The 7,411-nt window shown below is 54.5% G+C and overlaps 3 pseudogenes; all 3 read left to right on the top strand.

Moving 5' to 3' along the window:
* The first annotated feature begins 231 nt into the window (after positions 1 to 231).
* On the top strand, positions 232 to 2,014 carry LOC146859923 (18S ribosomal RNA; annotated as a pseudogene).
* Positions 2,015 to 2,737: 723 nt separating this feature from the next.
* LOC146859922 (5.8S ribosomal RNA) lies at positions 2,738 to 2,847 on the top strand (annotated as a pseudogene; the record flags this gene model as incomplete).
* Positions 2,848 to 3,248: 401 nt separating this feature from the next.
* On the top strand, positions 3,249 to 5,420 carry LOC146859921 (28S ribosomal RNA; annotated as a pseudogene).
* The last annotated feature ends 1,991 nt before the right edge of the window (positions 5,421 to 7,411 follow it).

The following is a 7,411-nucleotide window of genomic DNA, read 5'->3' as shown; positions in this document are numbered from 1 at the left end:
CGCCCAGCGCATTTCAGCAGCAGCTCGGAACGACCGTTCCGAGGGGTGCTGCCACCGCCAGGCTTCGGCACTCCTGCGTCTCTCTCAGGCTGCGCCTCGGCCTGCCTATCTCCGCCCAGGCGGACGGGCACCTTCCCCTAGCAGGCGCCAGAGAGAGAGGAGTGTGTGAAGGTTGTTGGTCGGGGAGACGGGCATGAGGCTCCCAAACCCCACCCTGTCAGCAGGTGAGGCTACCTGGTTGATCCTGCCAGTAGCATATGCTTGTCTCAAAGATTAAGCCATGCACGTGTAAGTACACACGGCCGGTACAGTGAAACTGCAAATGGCTCATTAAATCAGTTATGGTTCATTTGATCGCTCTATCTGTTACTTGGATAACTGTGGTAATTCTAGATCTAATACATGCCGACGAGCGCTGACCTCCCGGCATGCGTGCATTTATCAGACCAAGACCAATCCGGGCTCGCCCGGCCGCTTTGGTAACTCTAGATAACCTCAGGCCGATTGCACGTCTCCGTGACGGCGATGATACATTTGGATGTCTGCCCTATCAACTTTCGATGGTACTTTCTGTGCCTAAAATGGTGACCACGGGAAATGGGGAATCCGGCTGCGATTCCGCAGAGGGAGCCTGAGAAATGGCTACCACATCCAAGGAAGGCAGCAGGCGCGCAAATTACCCACTCCCGACTCTGGGAGGTAGTGACGTAAAATAACAATACAGGACTCTTTCGAGGCCCTGGAATGAGTACACTTTAAATCCTTTAACGAGGATCCTTTGAAGGGCAAGTCTGGTGCCAGCGGCCACGGTAATTCCAGATCCAATAGCATATATTAAAGTTGCTGCAGTTAAAAAGCTCGTAGTTGGATCTTGGGATCGAGCTGGCGGTCTGCCTGTCCCAGCCCCTGCCTCTCAGCACCCCCTTGATGCTCTTGACTGAGTGTCCTGGGGGTCCGAAGCGTTTACTTTGAAAAAATTAGAGTGTTCAAAGCAGGCCGGTCACCTGAATACTTCAGCTAGGAATAATGGAATAGGACTCCGGTTTTATTTTGTTGGTTTTTAGAACTGGGGCCATGATTAAGAGGGACGGCCGGGGGCATTTGCATTGTGCCGCTAGAGGTGAAATTCTTGGACCGGTGCAAGACGTACCAAAGCGAAAGCATCTGCCAAGAATGTTCTCATGAATCAAGAACGAAAGTCGGAGGTTCGAAGAATATCAGATACAGTCGTATTTCCGACCATAAACGATGCCGACTAGTGATCCGGCGGCGTTATTCCCATGACCCGCCGAGCAGCTTACGGGAAACCAAAGTCTTTGGGTTCCGAGGGGAGTATGGTTGCAAAGCTGACACTTAAAGGAATTGACGAAAGGGCACCACCAGGAGTGGAGTCTGTGGCTTAATTTGACTCAACACTCAGACCGGACACGGAAAGGATTGACAGATGGATAACCCTTTCTCGATTCTTTGGGTGGTGGTGCATGGCCGTTCTTAGTTGGTGGAGCAATTTGTCTGGTTAATTCCGATGACGAACGAGGCTCCTCCATGCTAACTAGTTACCGACCCCCAGCAGTCGTCGTCCAACTTCTTAGAGGGACAAGTGGCGTTCAGCCACACAAGATTGAGAAATAACAGGTCTGTGATGCCCTTAGATATCCGGGGCTGCACACGCGCTACACTGAACGGATCAGCGTGTGTCTACCCTTCGCCGACAGGTGCGAGTAACCCGCTGAACCCCGTTCGTGATAGGGATTGGGGATTGCAATTATTTCTCATGAACGAGGAATTCCCAGTAAGTGCGGGTCATAAGCTTGCGTTGATTAAGTCCCTGCCCTTTGTACACACCGCCCGTCGCTACTACCGATTGGATGGTTTAATGAGGTCCTCGGATCGGCCCCGCCAAGGATCGACAACGGCCCTGGCAGAGCGCTGAGAAGACAATTAAACTTGACTATCTAGAGGAAGTAAAAGTCATAACAAGGTTTCCGTAGGTGAACCTGCGGAAGGATCATTAACGGCGGAGCGGCCGGAGCGACGGACAGCGCCGCCCAAAACCTATGGCCGCCTCCTGCGTGCCCACCCTAGGCACAGGGCCTGGCCCTGCCCTCGCGCCCTCCGACCGGCGGATGGTCCGTGGCCGCATTGGGCATTTGGGTGAGGACCGGGCCACGGCGGGTCTTCCTCCGCTGGGGAGGACCCAACCAACTGACACGTGAGGGACAGGGAACCGGGGACGGCCCCCGGCCCATGTCCCTCTCCCTGGCAGGGGCACAGAAATGGGCCCTCCCGAGACAGAACCCACGCTCACCCGGCACGACCCCCCCTGCGGTGGAGGGAAACTGAATGGCAGTGACTCCCCAGGCTGGGACCAGCCCCTAACCCCCCCGAAATGCCCTGCTGCCCGAGCCCTCCAATGCCCGAGTCCCGGCCAAACCGGGCTTTGGGCGACTGAGGAGCGGCCCTTCTCACGTGGCAGGGTGGCCTGGAAGAGTAGGAGCCGAGGGCCTGCGAGGAGATCCCCGGCTGCTCTTAGTGGGAGGCATGCGGTATGGGGAGCCGCCTGGCTTTTCCTTTCCAGAACCTCCGACCCGGGCCAGTTTGACCTGGTCCCATGCGGACGGGCCAAGGGGTTTGAAGACTTGCGCGGTCCCTCCCGGTTAAGGTGGCGGTGGGGCTGCCTGATCCCGTCGCTCTGGGAGCCCCCCTCGCCCACAGGTGGGTGGGGGACTCCGGGGCAAGAACGCAGCTAGCTGTGAGAATTAGTGTGAATTGCAGGACACATTGTTCATCAACACTTTGAACGCACATTGCGGCCCCGGGTTCCTCCTGGGGCTACGCCTGTCTGAGCCCCGGGGCTTCCCTGAGACGCGGCTAGGGCAGTCGCAGGGTTAGCTCCGCTTACCTTCATCCCCCCACATGGTCGAACCCCCGATGGCCCGTGGCATGGTCCCCCACCGGGTCCTGTTGCGGAGGTATGCCACTGGCACACCTAGCCTTGCCTCCCTGCCTCCGGCGGGGAGGAGGGCCAGTGACAGGTCCGCCCTTGCCCGTCCCGGGGTACCTGGCTGTGTGCCGCACGTGGCTATCTGTGGTGTCCCACCGGCTATACCCGCGCACGTGCCTCGGGCGCCTACCTCTGCGCCCGGCTTCCCAGGTAGGGCGAAACCCTCCGGATCCGATCCGGGGAAAGAGGGCGTGCGCTGCCGAGACTCCAGGCCCCTGCTCTGACCTCAGATCAGACGTTGCGACCCGCTGAATTTAAGCATATTACTAGGTGGAGAAAAGAAACTAACTAGGCTTCCTCCAGTAACGGCGAGTGAAGAGGGAAGAGGGAAGAGCCCAGCACCGAATCACCGCCCGGCGGCGGGCATGGGAAATGTGGCGTACTGAAGATCGACTCCCTGGCATCACTCAGGGGGCCCAAGTCCTTCTGATCGAGGCTCACCCCACGGACGGTGTTAGGCCGGTAGCGGCCCCCAGCGCACCGGGATCGGGTCTTTTTGGAGGCGGGTTGCTTGGGAATGCAGCCCAAAGAGGGTGGTAAACCTCATCTAAGGCTAAATACGGGCACAAGACCGATAGCCAGCAAGTACCATAAGAGAATGTTGAAAAGAACTTTGAACACAGAGTTCAAGAGGGTGTGAAACCGTAGAGAGGTAAACGGGTGGGGTCCGTGTAATCCGCCCACAGGATTCAACACACCGGGTAGGTCGGTGGCCCAGGAGTTCCGGTGCCCCTCCGCGGGACTGGCACCCAGGCCCTACCCGGCCCCCGCAGGGCACATTTCCTCTGCGGCGGTGCGCTGCGACCGGCTCTGGGTCGGCTGGGAAGGATTCGGGGTGGCAGGTGGCAGAGGGTGTTACAGTCCACCTGGCACCAGCTTTGCTGTGTCCGTGGGCCGAGGGGTATTCGACCGCCTCCATGCCCTCCCCCGGGGACCCGCTCCCGGCTGCCCCTTGGGGCGCGCTGGGCAGGTAAGGGGGGACGGCGCCCCCTGCTCCTGGCGCGGCTGTCGATTAGGGCGGACTGTGCTCAGTGTGCCCTGACTGCGTCGCGCCACCGGGTGGGGAGGCCCACGCCGGGTGCTAGGGGTCTGCAGCAATGTCGGTTACGTCTTGAAACATGGACCAAGGAGTCTAACACGTGCGCGAGTCGGAGGGCCGAGCGAAACCCTGTGGTGCAATGAACGTGAGGGCCAGCGCGTGCCGGCTGAGGTGGGATCCTGCCGAGCTTCCAGCGGCAGGCGCACCACCAGCCCGTCTCGTCTGCTCCGTTGGGGAGGTGGAGCATGAGCGTGCGTGATAGGGCCTGAAAGATGGTGAACTATGCCTGGGCAGAGTGAAGCCAGAGGGAACGCTGGTGGAGGTCCGTAGCCGTCCTGACGTGCAAATCGGTCGTCCGACCTGGGTAGAGGGGCAAAAGACTAATTGCATCATCTAGTAGCTGGTTCCCGCCGAAGTTTCCTTCAGGATAGCTGGTGCTTGGAGCCCCCAGTTTTATCTGGTGAAGCGAATGATTAGAGGTCTTGGGGCCGAAACAATTTCAACCTATTCTCAAACTTTAAATGGGTAAGAAGCCCGGCTTGCTGGGGTGGAGCCGGGTGCAGTGGGCCACTTTTGGTAAGCAGAACTGGCGCAGCGGGATGAACCGAATGCCGTGTTAAGGCACCCGATGCCGACACTCATCAGACCCCAGAAAAGGTGTTGGTTGATGTAGACAGCAGGATTGTGGCCATGGAAGTCGGAACCCGGGTGAGTGTGTAACTTTCTACTCACCTGCTGAATCAACTAGCCCTGAAAATGAGTGGCACTGGAGCGTCGGGCCCATACCTGGCCGGCGCCCGCACTGAGAGCCGCGGGGCTAAGCCGCAACGAGTAGGAGGGCCACTGCAATGCACACTGAAGCCCGGGGCAAGGGCCCGGGTGGAGCAGCCGCAGGTTCAGATCTTGGTGGTAGTAGCAAATATTCAAACGAGAACTTTGAATGCAGAAGTGGAGAAAGGTTCCATGTGAACAGCAGTTGAACATGGGTCAGTTGGTCCTAAGAGATGGGCGAGGGCAGTTCGGAAGGGACAGGTGATGGCCTCCATTGCCCTCAGCCGATCGAAAGGGAGTTGGGTTCAGATCCCCGAACCTGGAGTGGCGGAGATAGGCGCCCTCGCAGTGTCCAGTATAGTAACGCAAACAATCCCGGAGAAGCCAGTGGGAGCCCCGGGGAGAGTTCTCTTTTCTTTGTGAAGGGAAGGACGCCCTGGAATGGGTTCGCCCCGAGAGAGAGGCCGAGCCTTGGAAAGCGTTGCAGTTCCGGCGGCGTCCGGTGAGCTCTCGCTGGTCCTTGCAAATCTAGGGGAGATGGTGTAAATCTTGCGCCGGGTCATACCCATATCCGCAGCAGGTTTCCAAGGTGAACAGCCTCTGGCATGTTGGAACAATGTAAGTAAGGGAAGTCGGCAAGTCAGATCCGTAACTTCGGGATAAGGATTGGCTCGAAGGGCTGGGTCGGTAAGGCTGGGGCGTGAAGCGGGGCTGGGTGCGCGCCGAGGTTGGACGAGGCGCCACCCTCCAGGGCGGCGGCAACTCTGGACGCGAGCTGGGCCCTTCCTGTGGATCGCCCTAGCTGCGGTGGTCACCTCTCCCTGTGCCGCCTCCCCATGGGCGCCGGCCGGCATCTGCCTCGACCGGCGCCTAGCAGCTGACTTAGATCTGGTGCGGACCAGGGGAATCGACTGTTTAATTAAAACAAAGCATCTCGAAGGCCCGTGTTGACGCGATGTGATTTCTGACCAGTGCTCTGAATGTCAAAGTGAAGAAATTCAACGAAGCGCGGGTAAACGGCGGGAGTAACTATGACTCCCTTAACCTATTCTCAGTTGTAGTGGCCTTTACCTCCCAGTGGTCCCTCTGGTATCTGCCTCTGTAGTACTTGACTATTCGTATGAAAGTCTATAGAGACAGGCCAAACAAGGTTCTATCATGGCAGCAAGCGTGATAGTGAGAAATGGCAAAGCAAACGTACAAAATTCCAGATGGGGTAGTTCCTGTCGATTAACAAACTCCATTAAGATGGCGAAAGGAGGTGCTGGCTTTTCCAGAAATCATTAACCTCCTTACCGACTTTGACAACCCAGCACCCGCTTCAAACAATGCAACAAGTAACAAAATACAACAGTAGACCTCAGAAAAACGATTGAATTTGTGGCCTCCTCAGCCAATAAAGACATTGTTACAATCAACTTTGAAAATCTGCCCGATGTGTACGAGGTCAGCAAAGAATTGAATACAAAGAAAAGTGATTACAAGTCACATATTGGAAATACCCAAACGAAAAGTATAATTGTGACTTGTCTGGAGACATTTTGGGAACATTTAAAGAACTAAGAAAACATGTCTCTAACAAGCATAAAGGTTTCTATCTCAAAACCTATTGCTCAAAATGTGACAAGGAAGCCGAATACCATAACATGGCATGCCATTATGCCAAATGTAAAGGAAGCCCTCAAAAAGGAGAGCTGCAAATCCTGTGCAGCTTCTGTGACCTTAGATTCGGATCAAAGATTGGAGTTTCACAACATGCTCGGCATGCGCATCCAAGAGTGCAAAATGAGGCTAGACTAGCAGATCTAGCAAGCAGCAAACCATCAAAATTATGGTCACAGGAAGAAATACTGCTATTAGCAGAATTGGAAAAAGTGTATGAGAACAAGAGAAACATTAATGCGCTGATGGTTCCACATTTTGACAATAAAAACAGAAAACAAATTGCAAAAAAAAGAAGAGATAGAAGAGAGAAGAGCAAAAAAGCGTCAAAGGGTGTACTGCAAGCATAAAAAATCTCTGAGAATTACTCCTGCGATGAACCAGAGATTTCAGTGGAAGTAACAACCGAAAGGCGCAGAGACTTTATCAATCGGAAATGAGCGCCAAAAATAAAAAAACTTTGATGAACTGAATGATAGAATCACAGAAGTCGAGAAGTACACCAAAAACATACAATATCACAATGCTGCTATGGATCTGGTGGATGAGATAGTGACTTATATCTCAGAAAACACCAGTGATATAAGTCCTGTACGAGCAAATCGTACCGACCCAATGAGCGAACCCAATAATGAGCCTATGAACTCTGCTCAAGATGACCAACAGATTGCCTCAGTACAAAACAAGATAGCAAAGAAAGATAAAAAAAATTAAAGGCTCAATTGGACACACAAGAAAAATTATGCTAAAGCAAAGGGCAGCTACAAAGAATACCAGGCAATGTTTAAAAAAGACAAAAAGAAAATTGCCAGGATAATCACTGATGGGGCAGAAGATGCCATCTGCCAAATCAGTGCTGATGAAATCTTCCAATATTATAAAGGCATAATTGAAAAAGAAAACAAGAAAAATCCAAAATTCATCCCCATTGATTG

The sequence above is a fragment of the Triturus cristatus genome, chromosome 3_1 (assembly GCF_964204655.1).
Source record: "Triturus cristatus chromosome 3_1, aTriCri1.1, whole genome shotgun sequence".
Taxonomy (NCBI): Eukaryota; Metazoa; Chordata; class Amphibia; order Caudata; family Salamandridae; genus Triturus; species Triturus cristatus.
This window is presented reverse-complemented; position numbering and strand designations above follow the sequence as displayed.